This window comes from Herpailurus yagouaroundi, unplaced genomic scaffold, assembly GCF_014898765.1.
Source record: "Herpailurus yagouaroundi ecotype Mexico unplaced genomic scaffold, PumYag 184, whole genome shotgun sequence".
NCBI classification, from domain to species: Eukaryota; Metazoa; Chordata; class Mammalia; order Carnivora; family Felidae; genus Herpailurus; species Herpailurus yagouaroundi.
In genome coordinates this window covers 29,581,711-29,601,486 of record NW_024412415.1, presented here as the reverse complement: position 1 = coordinate 29,601,486, position 19,776 = coordinate 29,581,711, and the positions used below count along the sequence as shown (strand labels likewise).

General features: G+C 40.9%; 1 protein-coding gene across 2 annotated transcripts in view; it reads right to left on the bottom strand.

Moving 5' to 3' along the window:
* ZNF609 (zinc finger protein 609) overlaps positions 1-16,521 on the bottom strand; it is a 215,384-nt gene extending 198,863 nt beyond the window's left edge. The window contains exon 1 of one of the 2 annotated variants that reach the window (XM_040492963.1): positions 16,386-16,521. The gene's annotated coding sequence lies outside the window, so the exon portion shown is untranslated. The remainder of the gene's footprint in view (positions 1-16,385) is intronic. The other variant, XM_040492962.1, reaches the window with a different exon arrangement.
* Positions 16,522-19,776: the final 3,255 nt, after the last annotated feature.

The window sequence follows — 19,776 nt, the reverse complement described above, 5'->3', positions numbered from 1 at the left end:
TGCCTGCTGGGAGTAAGACTTGGTGGTAGAAAGGTATAAAAAGTGGATTACTGATTTTCATTAAAAGACATAGTACTACTTGATTTTCAATATAGAGTTCATGGAAAGGCAAAAACAAAAAAGTATATTATTAATCTGATTAAAAAACATCCTGAAATTTTATAAAAAGGATATACTCCCCTAAAATCCCTGGGTTCACTTAATAGGTTATCATAAATGTATTAATCCAATAATTTATCAAAAATCTTATGGTAGGGGAGCCTGGGTAGCCCAGTCGGTTAAGTGTCTGACTCTTGATTTCGGCTCAGGTCATGACGTCACAGTTCATGAGTTCTGTCTCCCCCACTCTCTCTGCCCCTCTTCTCCTCACAAGCTCTCTCTCTACATAAATAAATGAATGGATGAATATTTTTTTTTGGATGAATATTTTAAAAAATCTTATAGGAGACAGGAGGAGGGGCAGCAGAAGTGAGGCAGGTGTGGTTATAAAAGGGCAAAGTGAGGGACCTTTGTGTTGACGGAACTGTTTTGTATCTTGACTGTGGTAATAATAAAACTGCACAGAACTAAATATATACACTCATAAATGGGTACAAGTAAAAGTGAAGAAATTTGAAGTGGGTGGATTGTATCAATGTCAATACCTGGTTGTGATATTGTACTATATAGTTTTGCAAAATACGACCATTGGGGAAACTCGGTAAAAGGGTACGAGGGATCCCTCTGTATTATTCTTACAACTGAAGTAGACTCTACAATTATCTCAAAATAAAAAGTTTAATTAAGAAATCATTGAAACAAAAAAAATCAAACACAAAAACTTCTTGACCTTGTTTTTATTTTTAATTTCTACTTTTAAGTATTTTATTTATTTACTGTTGATAAGAATACCCATAATTAAGCTAAATTTATTTCTGATTTGAAAGAGTGCTCTCTATCCAATACAGGATCTTAAGAACTGGTAAGTAAGTCTGTATGTTCTTCTCATCACTTGATAGGATTTGGTAATCTAGAAGTTTCTTTTGATATGTCTTGATTAAAGCTTTTACCACTTTTGGTCAACAGCTCTGGATATATTTCTTAGGGATAAGCAGAACAGACAGTTATCACAAACATAAACAAACCTTGGTTTTGCTGAGGGCAATTTATTTTTACTTTACTGAGTTCTGATTTTCTTCCTAAAGATGCCCACCATTTCCCTGGCAGCACACTGAGCTAGTTTTGCTAGGAACAGCTGACCAAGATTCCTAGTCTTCTTTGGGGCTACAAGTGCTAGCTTGAAGTTATTAACTCATGCTAAGAAAGTGGTCCAGACTTTCTACCTGTTCTTAAATGTAACACTTGTCTACATTAAAACTCATCTTCTATTTTTCATCCCCCCAACACACCCAAGATATTCCTGATGTTTATAATCTATACAATTTGGGAGCCCATCTGAAAGAGCTTAATGTCATGGGAAAATTTGAGTATGTCACTTATGTAAAACATTCATTAAAAGGTCAAATAAGATGAGTGTTACTGCTTCAACTCTTCTACCTAGAAGAACTCATCAGTATGGTCCCTGGATGTAATGTTATGAGGAACCAGCACAGTACAATGGAAAAAACAAAGCAAAACAAAACTAGGAAAGAGGCAGAAAAGCTCAATCCTACTCCTTACTCTCCCTTAGATGTGTAAACATCTCAGGCAAGCCACTGCACTTATTTGAGCCTCAGTTGTTTCACCTGTAAAAAGCTGAGATAATCAATATACCATACAAAGTGTAATACTCTCAGTAGAAACTGGGACTGCCCCCTAACAGTAAACTCCTTGATATTCCATAGCAAGATGAATCTTTACTTGAAACAGAACCAAAAAAACAACAACAAAAAACAAAAGACTAAAAGTTGCCTCTTAATTAATAGGTGAAGTCAGGTTTGTGCCTACCTTACGAAAGCCCAGTTTTTAGAGCTTTTGAGGTTTAGAACTGCAGAGAAGGAACCATGGACCTATAAAAGTATTCACTGTCAGAAAGTCAGTTTGCTAATGCACAACAAAACATTTTCTCCCATTCCATAACTAAAGTTTTTAAATAGCCTTGGCCTAACTTTAACTAAAGTCTTTTCAAAGTAAACAACGTCCACTGGTAACAACTCTGTCCCCACACAACTGTTAATGATTTGTCATATGCGACTTATGTAAACTAACCTATTACCTTAGCCCCAATAAGTTATATGAATAGTACCAAGTCAACTCAATCTTTAATTTATATTTTATCAATTTCCCAATATAGTTTTTAGTCTCTCCACCTCCAAAGCCTTCTTATGGACAAAATTACATTTGAACAATCTACACCAGTCCCTTAGCGTAGTAACCATGACACTTATAAATTGAAGTAATATATTTTCACTAAGAGATTCATATTTTATCCTTGAATTCTTTCTAAAATCTTGGGTAGATGCACTTGATCTAATCAAGTATATTGATTTGGTCAAGAAAAGCCTAGGGAGCTGGAAAAAAATGTGTTGGAAATACTAAATAAATGTTCACATTTTCTTTATATTTTTCTATACTTTTCATGCTTTGAAAAAGATTAATTCATGTTCTAATCAGAAAAAAAAAAAAGTTAAGCATCTATCATCATCTGACCTAGAAACTTTAATCTGCTTGGGTGGAGGAGAAAAATAGAGTGGAAATTCTCTAATGTTTTCATCCCTGAATGGATCCTTCACACCATAATCAAGTACTCTTACCACTTTTCTAGCAGCCTTTCCATTTTTAACATGTCCTCTTAAAAAAATAAACAAACAGAAAACTTACCATTAGCTGTGCAAAGAGGCTTACTGAATTCATCTTTTTTTTTTCTTTTACCTAATTTCTAATTTTTTTTTTTCAACGTTTTATTTATTTTTGGGACAGAGAGAGACAGAGCATGAACAGGGGAGGGGCAGAGAGAGAGGGAGACACAGAATCGGAAACAGGCTCCAGGCTCTGAGCCATCAGCCCAGAGCCCGACGCGGGGCTCGAACTCACGGACCACGAGATCGTGACCTGGCTGAAGCCGGACGCTTAACCGACTGCGCCACCCAGACGCCCCTCTTTTACCTAATTTCTAAGTGGCATTCATCCATTATCACTTTGTGGGATTCTTTGGCCTTGATTGAAAATGTTTCTTATTTCTTCTCTCCACAGCCTCTAAGACTATGCCAAATCACCATCTGTTTTGTATGGTCCTTTTGATCCCTAGCTTTCTTTTAACGTGGACTTCTAATATAATGATTTTTAAGCATTTAAGCTGCCAGTGGGTTATTTGCTTTCTAAAATCTTTCTTTCTGGGGCGCCTGGGTGGCTCAGTCAGTTAAGCATCCGACTCTTGATTTTAGCTCAGGTCACGATCTCATGGTTCAGGAGTTCCAGCTTCACATTGGGCTCTGCGCAGTGTTGGAGCCTGCTTGGGATTTTTTCTCTCCCTCTCTCTGTCCCTTCCCTGCCCACGCACTCTCTCTCAAAATAAACAAATAAACATTTAAAAATTTCAAAAAAATTAAAAGCTTTAAGGGGCACCTGGGTGGCTCAGTTAAGTATCCAACTTCGGCTCAGGTCATGGTCTTGTGGTTTGTGAGTTGGAGCCCCGTGTCTGGCTCTATGCGGACAGCTCAGAACCTGGAACCCGCTTCAGAGGCTGTGTCTCCCCCTCTCCCTGCCCCTCCCCCACTTGTACTCTGTGTCTCTCTCTTTCAAAAATAAAAAATAAATTTTATTTAAAAAAAAAATTTTTTTTTCAACGTTTATTTATTTTTGGGACAGAGAGAGACAGAGCATGAACGGGGGAGGGGCAGAGAGAGAGGGAGACACAGAATCGGAAACAGGCTCCAGGCTCTGAGCCATCAGCCCAGAGCCTGACGCGGGGCTCGAACTCACAGACCGCGAGATCGTGACCTGGCTGAAGTCGGACGCTTAACTGACTGCGCCACCCAGGCGCCCCTAAAAAATAAATTTTAAAAATAAATAAAATCTTTCTACTTTTCTTAATGTACATACTTGATCATAGCTCAATTTAACACTGAATCTCCATGTGATAGATTTTGTTCTCCTCTCCCTGAAGAATGCTGAGCTTAATCAATATATGATTACTATTTTTTGTTTGGTTGAGAATTAGATGAGCCAACTTAATTTCCTGGCCTGGTAAAATGAGTGCACACAGTCCATCACAGGAGTGGTGCTCGGTACGCAAGGGCTAGTACAGTTAATTCTTGAGGCTTCTCAGTTGGCTGGGAGGAAAAGAGCCAAGATATGATTACTGTTAAATAGTGTTGACCTACAGAAACCTTTACCAATTCTTGTTTGTTCCTCAAAGTAACACGCAGTTTCTTTCTTTGCTTTGTAGGTTCTAAAACTGCCAACTGAAGAAGTAGTTTCTCTACCTCAAAACCACATTTTGCATTTGCTCCCAATGAGGTATTTAATCAATCTATGTATAAATAAACTCCATTATTTTTATTATCTGGTCTAATTTTACAGCTTCTTTAATCTCCTTTAATAGTTTCAATTCAGTCATATTAAGAATATGACATTTTTATTTAAGCAAGGATTTCAATCCTTATAAAAACGTAATACCTTGCTGTCCCTATCGTTGCCATCAAATGCAGAGCCTAGCAGCACATTTCAACGATTAGTCTCCTTCTATCAAGTACCTGAGATATGAATTAAATTATTGTATCATTATTTTTGCCTACCAAGAAAGAAGGAAAAAAATTTATATAGGGATGACAGAAATGGCACTAATCGTGTTTAAGTCAGTAACACTTTTAAATAAATCTAATGCTTCAGATCACATATTCAGGTAAAACATATTACAGATCTGTGGCTGGAAGAAAATGTCACTCCACCATTGTGTCACCTACCCCAACTTGACCTTGTTAAAACTGAATTTCTTTCTTATAGAAAGGCTCAAGAGAAACAATATTGCCAAACACTGCCCTGCACTTCTCCCTCTGTCAGATAGTGGTAAGGAAAGCATCTGAAATTCACACTGCCAGGATTTCTAACTCTGCTAGGATTGGAAGGGCCAACTAATACAAACCACAGAAACATTACTACTAAAAAAAAACAGTTTTCACCAGCAACCTAAGCTATGTTAAGGTATTTTTAACTAACAAAGCAATACAACTTGGTCAATTAAATGGAGATCCTTTCAACCACTAAAGAAAAAAAACAACATACACTTGAATTAACAACTGCCAGCCTTTAAGTTCACAGTATCAGTATTGTATTATTGTATTATTTAATACATGTAGTGAAAAATCTATGATTTCAAGTTTGATATACAGCAAATTCAGAGAAAAGCTATGTGAAATGTGCTTAGGAGTCCACCTAACATTAGAACCATCTGCCCAAAGGTAACAGATTCTTCTTAGGATGGCCCTGAGTTCATTAAGAACCTTTATTCTAAAATTATTTATCAAAGAGAGCACATTTTATGGCATAGCAAACAGGTCTCCATGTGCACGGCAACTGCACAAGCTTATGTATAAATAACTAAAAATAGCGTTCAGGTACCATGCACCTCAGCTATCTCAAATAGCAATATAGTATAACCAGCTGAGAGCTTGATGTCCACAAGCTGCGTTCTATATAACCCAAGGATAGAAATAAGACATTCCATTTCTTGTATATTAGGTAGGAATTCTAGCTTCCAGCCAATTATCAAAGTGGCAGTCTGACCTAAGGCATTTCTGTTTCCTATCAGCTTTGTGTAAGCAAAGGAAAGACATAACAGGAAAAATAATAAAATAGAAGGGGTAAGAAAGGACAAGAAAGGGAATTATAAGAAAATTTACAATACACAAGTCAAACAAGAGAGCATCTTCACCCTCAGGCTAATGCATTAGGTATTGAGACAGAACACAGTTAACAATGTGGTGAGAGGATGTCAAAATACCACAAACCTGAAAATTCAATTTTTAAGCTGGGAGCAGAGTGCACGCTCCTTGAAAGCTTATTTTGCTGAGGCCTCACAAGAAAGGTCATGATATTGGGCTTTTTCCCTTGAGAAAGGAGATGACTCAGAGGCCTACCTCACCCAGCACATCAGCAGAAGGGTAAATCCCACCCCTCAGGGAAGTGGCTACAGGGCTCCAGTTCTACCCCTGGTGTCTTCCAGACATGACTGACTGCAATTTTCACCATGATTAACTTCCAGGAATGCCAGCCAGAGGAGCAGCCAGGAGAAAAGAACATAAAGAGTAGCTATTTCCCCCTCTATGTCAGCTGGACTCTTTGGAACAATTGCAGACACTGCCTCTCTCTTTCTGCGGGTCAGAACAACATTCAACAACCTCAGTGAAGTGCCTAACAACCAGTAACACACCAGCACCACACTTCTCAAAGACCATCTTACTTAAAGCTATAGCACTCCCAACCTCTCTCACCTTACACTAGGAATCCAATAAATATTTATGGAATGAGAGAAATAAATAAGAAAAACTAAAAAAGACCTCCCAGAGGTCAACAACAGCCAGAGGGCCCAACAGTACCTATATTCCCTCTACCAGAACCAATCTGGTTCCCATGTCTGACCTACACTGCTTCCACCTGCATGTACTACTCCTTCCCCTCCCCAAAGTCTTCCATCAGGTAGGATGTATGGAGCCACAGTATTGCTGCAGGAAGTAAAAGCAACAAATGCTTGTCCTTGAGTCTGAAGGATTTCTGAAAGCTTTCATAGCCTGCCTTGTTCCTAGGTTATTCAGTTTAGGATAAAATGCGTTGAAAGAAAGTCACCTTAGCGTAAAAGGAGGCCTGAAAAAAAAAAAAAAACTACAAGAAGTTTCTGTTTTCAAAAATCAAATTCCAATTCAATTCAGCAAGCATTAATTAAGCATGAAGTTATATTCAAAGCATTGGGCTAGATAGAATCCATGAGGAACAGAGGAGACAGAGGTGTTTTAGGCAGCTAAAAAGGAGGGAGGAAAAAATATATTCACAAATAACTATAATTAAAGACAATGTGTGATAAAGTACTGTAACAAAAATCCTAGCAAAGAGTTTGGGAGATATAGAGGAAGATGAAATCAATTCTGGAGATAATTGGGTAGGAAGAAAAGCATTAAGAAAGGCTTCAGGAAGGAGATGAAATTTTGGGGCAGGTTGAAGAAGGGTCTGATTTGGAGTTGAATGCTTTGGACCTGGGAAGGTCATTCCAACAGAAAAGAAAAGAAAAAAAGAAACAGGGTGTTGAGAATGAAAAACACAAAGTAAGCTGAAAGAATAGCTGTGAACAGAGTAAGAAATAAATGAAATAAGGGTGAGAAAGGCCAAGGTTCATCAGATTATAAAGGATGTGGAGTTCTGGCCTATGTAGGCAACAAGGAGCCATTAAAGGTTTTTCAGCAAGAAGTGAAATGATAAAGACTACATAGGGGCACCTGGGTGGCTCAGTCGGTTGAGCGTCCGACTTCGACTCACGTCACAATCTCGCGGTCCGTGAGTTCGAGCCCCACGTCGGGCTCTGGGCTGATGGCTCGGAGGCTGGAGCCTGCTTCTGATTCTGTGTCTCCCTCTCTCTCTGCCCCTCCCCCGTTCATGCTCTGTCTCTCTCTGTCTCAAAAATAAATAAAAGTTTAAAAAAAAATTTTTTTTTTAATTTAAAAAAATTAGGGGCGCCTGGGTGGCGCAGTCGGTTAAGCGTCCGACTTCAGCCAGGTCACGATCTCGCGGTCCGTGAGTTCGAGCCCCGCGTCGGGCTCTGGGCTGATGGTTCAGAGCCTGGAGCCTGCTTCCGATTCTGTGTCTCCCTCTCTCTCTGCCCCTGCCCCGTTCATGCTCTGTCTCTCTCTGTCCAAAAAATAAACGTTGAAAAAAAAATCATTAATTTAAAAAAATTAAAAAATTTTTAAAAAAGATTATATAAATCTACACTGGGGGGATGCATGGCTGGCTCAGTTGGTAAAGCATGTGACTCTTGATCTCAGGGTTGTGAGCTGGAGCACCATGCTGGGTACAGAGTTTATTTAAAAATAAAATCTGGGGCGCCTGGGTGGCGCAGTCGGTTAAGCGTCCGACTTCAACCAGGTCACGATCTCACGGTCCGTGAGTTCGAGCCCCGCGTCGGGCTCTGGGCTGATGGCTCAGAGCCTGGAGCCTGTTTCTGATTCTGTGTCTCCCTCTCTCTCTGCCCCTCGCCCGTTCATGCTCTGTCTCTCTCTGTCCCAAAAATAAATAAACGTTGGAAAAAAAAAAATTTAAAAATAAAATCTAAAAAAACAAACAAACCAAACAACTGGGACACCTGGCTGGCTCAGTTGGAGAAGCATGTGACTCTTGATTTTGGGGTTGTAAGTTGGAGCCCCACATTGGGTGCAGAGATTACTAAAAATATACATATTAAACTGAAAAAAAAAACCCAACTACACTGGGGTTCCTTATTATATACTCTTCTAGAACCAAAATCTTTCCATTCAGAGCACTTTAGTTCATAATCATACTTTTATCAGTTGATTGTTGGTCAGAGACCATGTCTGGCTTGACAGTTAAGTGAATAAATAAAAAATTATAATAATCTTGCAGCAGTCTGTACTACAGAATACAGAAAGAGGCAATAACCATGAGGTTACTGCAATAACATACAGATGAAGGCCTGAACTAGGTCGGGTGAAAAAGCAAAGCTAAATAAATGGCAAGATAGCTAGAATAATCCAAATTTAGTGAATGATTAGATGAGATAGCCAGGAAGAAAAATAACTAAATAGGAGTTCAAAATTTTGTGTCATGGCAACTGGAAGAAGTGTAATGCTTAGGAGAAAAAAGGGTAGGCAGAAATCAAAGACTGGAGGTACTTTTAAAAGCAGATGTCACATAGAAAAAGCTTTCCTTCTTCCTTATATACTTTTCAGATTTATATACTCTATAAGCTGCACAATTTCATTTCTCTTCCTATAGTTCCATTTCTGACATCACTCTTTAAGACTGCTCTAGGAGCATCAGTTCCAAAACAAAGATAAATGCTGAGTTTGACATCAACACTCAGAATTTACAACTGAAATTTACAAAGTACATTCTTAAACATCCACTTCTGCTCGCATAAATGAAAGTTCATCCCAACAAAACCCAGTCTCCTCCACCTAGGAGTGTTGCTACAAACATTGCTGATAACATGCCAAAAGCCCACTAGCTGTACTTTGTACACAGAATAGAACAAACACCGCTGTCATCCCCTACAAAGACTGAACTACAGCCTAAGAAACTACAGGTACAAGTATGCAATGCAGTACCAATCATGCAATGTTGCCTAACTGCCAGGATCTGGATTTCATTCATGGTATAGTTTCATTTCCAAGGGTTGCATGGTGTATACTTTGGCCACTTTCCAATTCAATAACCTATGTGTCACCTGACACTTAAAAAACAAAACAAAACAAAACCCATCTACAAAAACCACTTATATTTCTAATATTAATCTTTCTAAAATCTCATATTCAAGTGGAGCACTTCCGAAAATAACCTTTACATTACCTAAAAATTAGTAATATGCTAAAGATGGCAGGTAACAAAGCAAAGCACTCCCAAGACTTTTTGTGAGTCCAAAACAAATAACAGTTCCACCCACCAAATTTTTCTATTACAGACTGATGGATGTTTTAAGTGCAAATTTAAAAACAGTGAATGCTTCTTCCAATGTTCAAAGGTAAACATGTAATGTTGTTATATTAACAAAGAAAAAGAAAGAAAAGACTAAAAGACCACCATCTTCTTAACTCTCAATAGCTGCTATTGTCCCAAATCCATGAATTAACTAGGAAATGCTGATAAAAATCCTAACTTGGAGAATTAACTTGGTATGCAATTTTATTCCTTTACACTGCTTGAAAGCAAAGATTTCTTAATATTACTGTCAATTCCAAAGTTCCCACAATCACCTACCAGCTTTCAATCCCTCAGTCCCTCAGGGTATTTCAGAGATCTTCCTTGTTAGTCATAGTTCAACAAATGTCATTAATTTAGCATTTTTGGCATGAAAAATCAAATCATTTTATTTTCCAAACAAAACAGTGCGTAACCATATTTAATCCCAAGAAGTTAATTCAAAGCAAGTTTTCTAGTGACTGGTCAAAAATGGAAAAGTACCCAACCCACCTCCACAATCAGTCTCATTTGGCTCAAACGAGCCAATCTGGCTCTTTGGCTCAAAGATTTCAGATATAAGAGATTTAAAAATCTTAGATTGCTGACTTAACGCATAAAATTACTTTCTTGATATCTAGGCAAATCCTATGAGGTGCAATTTCCTTCTCACAAGCTGAGGTTCTTTTTCTACAGCTTTCTGATTCCTACATCTATGGCTTGAGCAGACTAGAAAAAAATACATTTGACAAGCTGGTGAACCTGCAGAATTAAAGTATAAGACACTCTAAAAGAAGATGGCCTATTAAAAAACGCACACCATATGCTTTACAAACATATCAAAGAAGAGTGAGGGTCAGGCCCCAGGGAACTAAGGCTGTACTCATTAGCCTTTCTGTATACTGACTATATTTTTGACACAGTAAAAGAACTGCTCACTTACGTCAAGCAATTTGTCCTGTTCTTCCATCACAATCTTAGTACCATAAAATTCTACAGCTAAATGGAACCTTAAGAGATGATCTTGTTTAATTTACTCATTTCATAAATAAAGACCGTGAAAACAGTGGAGTGACTAGCACAAAGTCACACAGCTAGTCAGAAGCAAAATAGTGATGAGAACCGGGGTTGTATGACACCATACCCTAAGCTTTGAAAAGCTTTATTAGCAAAGAAAACGTAACACTCTTAAATCAGACAATAACTCCACTGTAACTATAACTAACCCACAAAAAATAAAATTCACCCACGTAAGGAGAAAAAGGGTTAGAACAGAAAGTACCCTGAATTAAACAGAAAGCAGCAGTTATTTGTTGATACAGTACAGGGGTTTCTTATTAAGGGCATACACAACCTTGCACATATTTTCTAAACCATTTTATTAATTACTACTTGCTAGCATGTATGTCCTGTGCTTCTGTTTAATGTACCTCCTTAAGACAACGCCACATGGTCCTAGTGGCAACGGTTTGAAAAATGAGAACTTCTGGTACAGATAACTGGTGGCACGAAAGGAACCCATAAGTGTGGTACCAACAATCAAAAAGGACAGAAGTTGGAGGGGGTAGAGATATTGCTGGGAGCAAGTAATCCTGAAAACGGTGTAAGAATAAAAATCCGAGAGAGCAAAGTCTGGCCATAATGACCAGAGAGCACAATAAAAAGAAGGCAGTTTCAGAGCCTGCCTGGCATCAGACAGCTCTCACCTGCAAAAGAAAGAAGGAAAAAATTCTCACAGAGACAAGAGAAAGATCGGAGGTTTGCTCCTGAGTGATGGACTAGATATGACCTAATAGGTATTTGCCATCTCTTATTTCTGGGACTCTGATCCAAGAACAAACAGCAAGAGGACCATGAAAAATCAGCCCTGTTGGATCTGGAGTTCTGCCTTGACAAGATATAAAGCTCATTCATAGATCTGACTGTGCTCATGAGACTGCAGTTCAACTCCTGCTGCTAGAGCAAGGGGAGGGGGAAGGAAGATAGAAAGGGGTGAGTGGGAAGGAGGTGGAAGATCTGGGTTGTGACTATAATAGCTACAGTAATTAGAGTGTTTCCAAGCTGCTGGAGAAGTCTTCAGAGCAGGGAACTAGGATGAGAGATGGGGGAAGGGAAAAAGCATGAGGAAGCAAACTACTGAAAATGCTAGGAAAGTATATGGTGGTTTATGAACAGTTTAAAACAAACAAACAACTGTGACGGCTTCATATAGGCAAATAGAGAAGTTTAAGTTCTTTCCCAGAAGAGAATACTATACAATAACTGTTAGGCTCCCACTTAAAGCTAGGTTACAAACTAGGTTTAAGCAGATGATTGCAAATGTCACTGTCTTTCAGTGGTCCACTGGCCCTGTCTCAGGGTCATAATGTTGCCTCCCTTTCCTCTAAATCAATCAATTGATCTATGTATCTAAATCTTTCTGGCAAATAGGTCATAGCTTTCACTCCACTTGGAAAAGGGATTTCTGAACTTCAAAAACAGTTAACATCACATATTTTCCTTCAATCAACTGTTAATTAATACCTGGTGAATTCAATGAGAGAGAGAAAGAAAAAGATGGAGATTCAGTATGAGTACACAGCCTGTTGACCTAACACAGAAAATGACTGGAAGGCATTAAAAAGTCAGAACATAAATACCCAAGTTACTACTTGCTTATACATTTTAGGTTGTATGGCACTGCCTACTAGAGTGGCATGAAGATGTGAAAGAAAAATATTAATGGAAGATGATGATAATAACCTAGAAGAAAAACCAGGGAATATGCAAAAAGCCTAAAAATAGAAAGTCCTCTTCCAAGTTAGAGGAAATGCTATACTTGTTTTTAAGATAAATATGTAGCTGAGGTATTTCCTTAACGTGATTTGGCCCTGGGTGATTTGATCCTAACAAGTGATGTTAATCTCAATGCCAGAGGAAAGAATTATAAAGGTACTGGGAAAAACTAAAATGGAACAGGACAACTGAAGAGATGCAAACTTCATGTGGAGATTTACATTCACAAAATAAAAACACATGCAAATTTCTTGAGTGAGGCATGTCAGGTGGACCCACACAAAGTCAATTATATCCTTTGCATAAAACCTGCTGGGTATCCTCCCAGTGGACTAAATCTTTTTCACCACACTGAAAGCAAAGAATTTTCTCCTTCCCATTTCCCTCTAATAAACAAGCACTAGAAAACTGAATTACCACTATTTCCTTCCCATTCATAGGGCATAAAGCCAGAAATCACAGAAATACAATAGGGCCGGCTAGGACCATGTCTAAGGCATGCTATTCAGTAATCTAAAAAGAAACACAGAGAAAGAAGAATCTCTTCTCTTTTCCATTATCATCTCACTAACAAACCTGTATCAGGCATTAAGAAATGTGAAACAAAGAGCAATTTCACACATACGAACTGAACCTAAACCACGGAAGACCCAGTATTTTCTTGTCACTGTGGCATGTGATTCTTTAACCACCTGCTCAATAATCCCTCTTCAGCTGCACAGCTGCTGCCAATTCCACAAGCCCAGCTAGGCAGGTGCTTCAGTGAATTACCTGTTCCCTAGTGAAAAGAGTCCTTCACTGACACTTAGTGGGCCCAGAACCTGCCAATCAGCATCACCGATCTTCATTTTTGTCTGCCACAGCCAACTTTTATGAGAGATGTCACGAAGGCATATTTAGCACACTATGTGATTTTGTATTTGGTGGGGTTTTATTCTTGTTGTTGTCCTTTGTTTTATAAGGAAACGGATTTTTCAAAATCAAGCAGAAGTGAGAACTCAGCTGCTGAAAAGAAAACTTGCCACACAACATAAGGCTGCCTCATCTCAGAGTGGCCCCATCTGTCTGGCAGTATTCCCACCCATGACTAGTTTTCCACAAGGGAAATAACAATTGCTCAGCTACCTTTGTAGCAGAAGAAAGTGGCAGTGGAAAGTGCTATGGTACCTGGCAGTAATGAGAGGGAGAACTTCTGGAGCTCACACATCATCCCTGTACTTCTTAAGTCTCCACGGCTAAGCCCAGACAGTAGCGTTCCGAGTCAAATAAATAAGGAGTGGCACTTCTACTCGACAGAGCAATCACTAAACCCCTCAACAAATTATCCTGTTCCAGTCGTTTAGTTGCTATATGCTAATTGCAACATAATTACTACCAGGAGCCAAAATTATGCTCCTATGTCCTCACACAAAATAAGCACTAATCTGCCCAGCCATCTAGATCTCTCACAAGAAAAACATTTTCTACGAAGAAAACCAAAGTGCTCTCTGCAAGATGGTCACAACCAGAAGACTCATAAAGACCCCTTGTGCCAAGGGCCCAACTCTGAAACCACTACATCTAATCAGGGCAAATTTAACATGAGGCTTCTGCCTTCACTGTCACCTGACAGGATTCAAAATGAAGGTCCACAACCCACGAGCAAAATGCTTGGGACTCTGTTTAGCTGAGACTTCAGAGGCTGAGGACAGATTGTTGGAAATAGCCTAAAGACAGACAACACCTCTAGCTAAGACTTTAATAAGAGTTTTGACATCAAGAACATGTTCCCTCCCAACAAAGCCCAACACCTAAGTGGCAAGTCATCATTTTCAGAAACTCACTGAAATAAAGGAATGAGGGAGACAACACAGTCACACTCAGCACCTCAGAAAGACCTCTCCCCAAACCAAAGGGTAAAATTCCTATTCAAGAATACCTACAGGATATAGGTGGCTATTGTGTACACAGTGCATTGTGTATAACTGCCCTCTCACAACTAATCTGCTTTCCAATCTCTTCTTAAAGAAAAGTTTTCTTTAATATTCTAAAAGGAAACCTCCTTTCTAATCCCAAATGATTTCTTACCCAACTAATAGTACCTAAATACTACCTGGGCATTTCTAGGAGATATTTACAAGGCTGGGGTTTCTTCTAGCTCATTCTCATCCTTCTCTCATTAATTACCCCCAAGACCTCAAACGATTTTTATGTTCATCACTTTGACCAATTTCTCCCTAATGCAAAGGCAGATATGGCCTTTCTGCATAATGAGCACGTCACCTCTTTTCATCAGAATTAAAATAAAGATTAAAAGGAAAGTTTTGTTTCCACAGCCCCTGCCCAAATAGGCAAATTCTGTGGCTTTTGTGTTGTGCAATTATTACTGACCAGGAAGTCACCATTAAACAGGTACTTGGTCCTTGACTTCCTGTCTTAACCTTGCAAAGGTTTTTAGTGGTGTTCCTAAACAAACAAAAATCATTGTTGAGTGTCCCATCTCTATAAAAAGAATTAAATATGATGGTTCAAACAAGAGTGAAAACCTCCACTTGGAGTCTTCTTCCTTAAAGGTCTGACACAAACATGGGGATTAAGTCTCCCAGACACTATTCCTTCACAACTTAGTACAGGCTAGCCAAAGAGGCAGGCACAACATGGCTGGCATCCCCTATTCTTCTGAAAAATGTGTGCCAATGAGCTCTGCATTGTTCCTCACTCAAAAAGAAGAGCCTTTCTGTCTGGCCTCCTCCAATGGCAAGCCCCAGTCTGGAAAAGGAAGAAAATGGCACTGAGAAGCCTGGGAGATGGAGCATATCCAAAGCTCTCAGACAAGACTTGAACCTATGACCTTCACTGTGTACACAATAGGCGGGTGAGAGGGACCGGTTTATCTCTGCAGCAGCAGTTCTCAGCCCTGGGGTAGCACTCCCGATAAAATGACACAGACTATTGTGTGTGGCAGCAGAACAGTCATCTCCTCACAACAGCCTAAACCAGCACTCCCTCCCCCAAGACAAAGCAGCAGGGGTGAAATTAACTCAAGGCTGCAGAGCAAAGCCTAGTACAGAAAAGAGAGGCTTGTGGGGGATTGGGGACTCTCCTCAACCCCTGGGGCTCTGGACACATGGCTGGAAACAGACAGGCTTTCTCCCCCATCTTTCCCACTCTCATTTAGGTAGGAAGCTGTTTCTTAGAGAATTTAATCATCTGTGATTTGTTCAGAAATATTCCCCCTGAAGGGCTCTGATCTCTCCACCCTGTGTGAGCCTAATTCCTAGAAGCTGAAATGACTGTTTGCTGCTGCCTGTTTCACAAACACACATTAATTGGTCAGATGTGTCTCCTCCTCCTCAACCCCGGAGGGAGGAAGAAGAATCTGAGCAAAGCACAGAGATGATCCAACCGTAATTACACATAAAGGGAAAAGAGGGCAGCATGGGTTTTTCCAAACAGGACAGGGTCACAAATCCTCCCGGGGGTACATGGAGAGCAGTTAAGGGCCAGGCCCAGGGATCCCTCCATCTTGAAGAAAAGGACAGGAGTAAATGTGACCTGAGACTGGAAGGAGCACACACCCACAACCTACTTACTGCACACTCCCAGCCACCTTGCTCCCCCCCCTCAGGGCCGCGCACACGTCTAGCTTCCAACCCTTCGCCCTGAACCCCCCTAACTCTGACTAGCCCCAGCCGCCCTGCGCCCCCTCGAGATACCCAGACTCGCCTCTGAAACTCTCTGGCCTGTCCCCACAACCTGGTCAGACCCTAATCCCTTCTTGGGCAACCCTACCCTCAGGTTGAACCGACCCCGGCCACGCTTTGAACTTCACCCCGCGCCCCTCGACGCCCCCTCCCCCACCCACGCAACGACCCCCCCCAACACACCTTCCCCTCGCTCCGCCCCAGCCCCCCAACCCCCACTTCCTCCGTCAGGCGCCGCTGCCCCCGGCCCCCTCAGCCCCGGCCCCCCTCAGCGCCGCGGCCTCTCTCCTCCCCCAGCCCCGGCTCCACACAAAGCTCCGGACTCACCGCGCGGCCGGTCCCGGGAGCCGCCACCTCCGCCCGCCCGGGGCCCCGGGCCGTAGAGCCGCCGCAGCTACGGGGCCCAGGCCGCCATCCGTTCCCGCGGCCCCTCCCCCCCACCCCACCCCGCCTTGGCTCCGGCTCTCCGCCCCCTCCCCGCGCCGCTCCGCCCCGCCCGGCCGGTGCCGCTGTGTCCGGGGCCGCGGGTCCCTCAGCCGCCACCGCCGCCGCCGCCGCCGCCGCGATCCGGGACAACCAGGGCCGCCCCGAAGACCCGGACACTGGACTACCGGGTCCTCGGATCCGGATTCCGGGCTGCTGTGGAGTCTGGAGCGGGAGAGCGCCGGGGAAACCCGGAACCTGGATGAAAGAGCCAAATCCTGGGTCTCGGAATGCGCGGTCACACGGAGCCCGGATTATAGAGTCGTAGCTCTGGGAATGTTGGAAAACCCGGCGAGCCGGTTAAAACATAGAGAAACTCGAAGAAACCTGGATTGGAGAGCTCGAACCTAACGCTCTCTCCTCCTGGAAAGAACTCTCACTGGACCTGACTTCCCCGCAGAGAGGTCTCTGGAGGAAGTATCATATTTTAAATACAGAAGACACCAGTTCCGTATGTATCTTTCAACCATGAGGTGAGGAAAAGGCCGTGAGGGATCTGAACGTGAACATCCACAAAGAACAGAAGAGCTAGGACAGCTCATAATGGTTTCATCCATTTTATCCCTTGGTTCAGCAAAGTATCACCCCCCCCCTAATTTTTTATCCTTTGTTCTCCAGGTTTTTTTTCTTTTCTTTTTCTTTTTTTTTTTTTTTTAGGATTAACGCTTGTTTTCCTCTCCAAAGTACCCATTTATCTTTCTAGATCTCATCTCACCATCGGATATTACCAAATCTTGCTTTTTATTATCTAAAAGTCCTATTTTGTACTTCTTCAACCCACCATTCTTTTTTCTAACGACTGTAACTTCTGTCTTTCCTTATCTGTCATTCATCTGTTATTGCCCAGCGCACTACTACATAGTAGACATTCAGGCAATGTTTACCCGAACCCTCCCACCCACCTCTTGCTTGTGAAACAAACACTTCATGACCTCTTCCCTAAAATTTCCACCTCTTTCCACAGCAAACAGAAATTTAATTCTCAAAGCTCCCCATTCTTAGCCCCTCTTACGTCCTTCTTGTGTCCTTGACCATCTTAGCTCTGCAGTTTTATCTTTTCTTTCTTCCCTTATCCTGAGGCATCCTTCAACAGTGCCATTCAAGATAAGTGTGTGACTTGGGGATAGAGCCAAGTCATAAAACCCCTTTACTCTTCATCTACACACACACACAGCTGAGGAAGAAGAATCTCCCTTTGGTCCACCAAAATTCAACTTGTTCCAGTATAGTGCAGGACATAATTGATCCCTGGGGATAAGACATTTCCAGTCTTTACTGGACGACATTACAAATGAGGAATCAACTACTTAGCAGGCAGAGAAAGAGTATGGCTCGGTGTTTTAGACTTGGAAGTGACTTAATTAAGGGTTAACATTCAAGTAGTCATCATTTACTGAAGAACGTGACTCTATCATTGGAGATGACAGGACTGCAAAAATAGGGAACAAAGGAAAATAAACACTCCTACAGCGAACCTCAATTTTTAGCCGAAGTTATCAAGCCTGGAAGAATCACCAAAAATTTTCAAGTGACTGATATCCTGTACACTCAAAGATTCTTAAGTTTTGACTTCCTATTCCTCTAGACCAGGGATTGGAAAATTATGGGTCACACGCTCACTGCCTGTTTTGGTATGTCCCATGAGCTAAGAGTATTTTTTTTTTTTTTTTTTTACATTTTTAAATGGGTGAAAAACAATCAAAAGAATATTTTGTGTTGTGAGAATTAATATGAAATTCAAATTTCAGTGTCCACAAATAGAGTTTTAAGGGCTCATAGCCAGTCATCATTTATGTATTACCTATGGATCCATCTGCACTGTAACAGCAGAGCTGAATAGATGTTAACAGAGACTGTAGGACCAGGAAAGCCTAAAATATTTGCTATCTGGCCCTTTACAGAAAAAGTGTGCTGATCTGTGCTCCAAACTGTCCAGTAGAACTTTCTGCAATGATGGAAATGTTCTATATTTATGCCCTCCAGTTTAGAAGCCACAAGCCCCATGTGACTGTTTGGGCCCTTGAAATATGGTTAATGTGACTGAAGAACTGAAATCTTAATTTTATTTAAATAACCACATGTGACTAATGGCTACCATATTAAACAGTACAGCTCTAGACTCTTGTCAAATCTTATGTACCAACATTTTTTTTGCCCCTTGTGCCAACATCTTATTCCCTTACTATGTCACAACTTCATATGGATTCTCAGTCCCTCCCATCCACCCCCCATCGCCCTATTTATCTGACTCCAAACTAGGATGCCACACTTACTAGGTTTTCTTTCTGGGCTCTCCATTGTCACAACTGAAATCTGAAATCTGATCAGTTTACCAAGTTTCACCCCATGAATTAATCCACATTATGTACACACATATAAATGGACAGACATTTACACAAGTTTCTTTGTGTCAGATGGAACTGTGGCTATGGTCTTTCTTCTCTGCATGAGAGAAGTAGAAAAGCCTTCCACATGCTGGATCCCTTGCTGCTGGTGTCTGTGATATGGATCACCTCCCTCCAAACACATTCACAGAAGCTGAGAACAGCAGATGTGTACTTGCTATTTGAATCTCAAGGAAAAAAAAAAATCCTTCATCACAGGACTTTCTTTCCTCCCCCTAGGCCTAATAAACTGAAGTTAGTTGATTTCTCTAGTTTAATAGATGCTTGCTTTTTTTACTGGTCTTTTTTAGCTGGGCAAGAGAACAACCCCAACACTGTCTCAATCTTGGCTAGGAGTTCTAGCAAAATCATTAAAAAAAATTTACCAAATAAATGAAATCCATATAAATGGGCTTTAGTATAGACAGCAGTTAAAATCGAAAGAGATTAAGGGTTATAACTCATAAAAACCTTAACTTTGTAATTTTTGTAAAAATAATCTTCAAAGTCTAAGTTTTTCACAGCTACTCCCTAGGAAAAAATGGGTTTCTGTACACTTCCAGATTGAAAAAAGGGGACACCTAGTTCTTTCTCTAGATTAGCTATACCAAGCAAAAAAAAAAAAAACCCCTTACTCCAATCCAAACATCTGACTGGAAAGTCAAAGCCTCCTAAGTCCTGACAGAGAAAGTATCTTGTTTCATGTATCTCCCACTCTGAGCTTACATAATTGAGACAGGACCCTGTCTAGAAAAGCAAAAACAAAAAACACTAAACCCTTCAGGTACTATACACATTGAGAGCCACTGAACCCAACCATCCAAAAGGGGGCGTAGATATTTAGGCTGCAA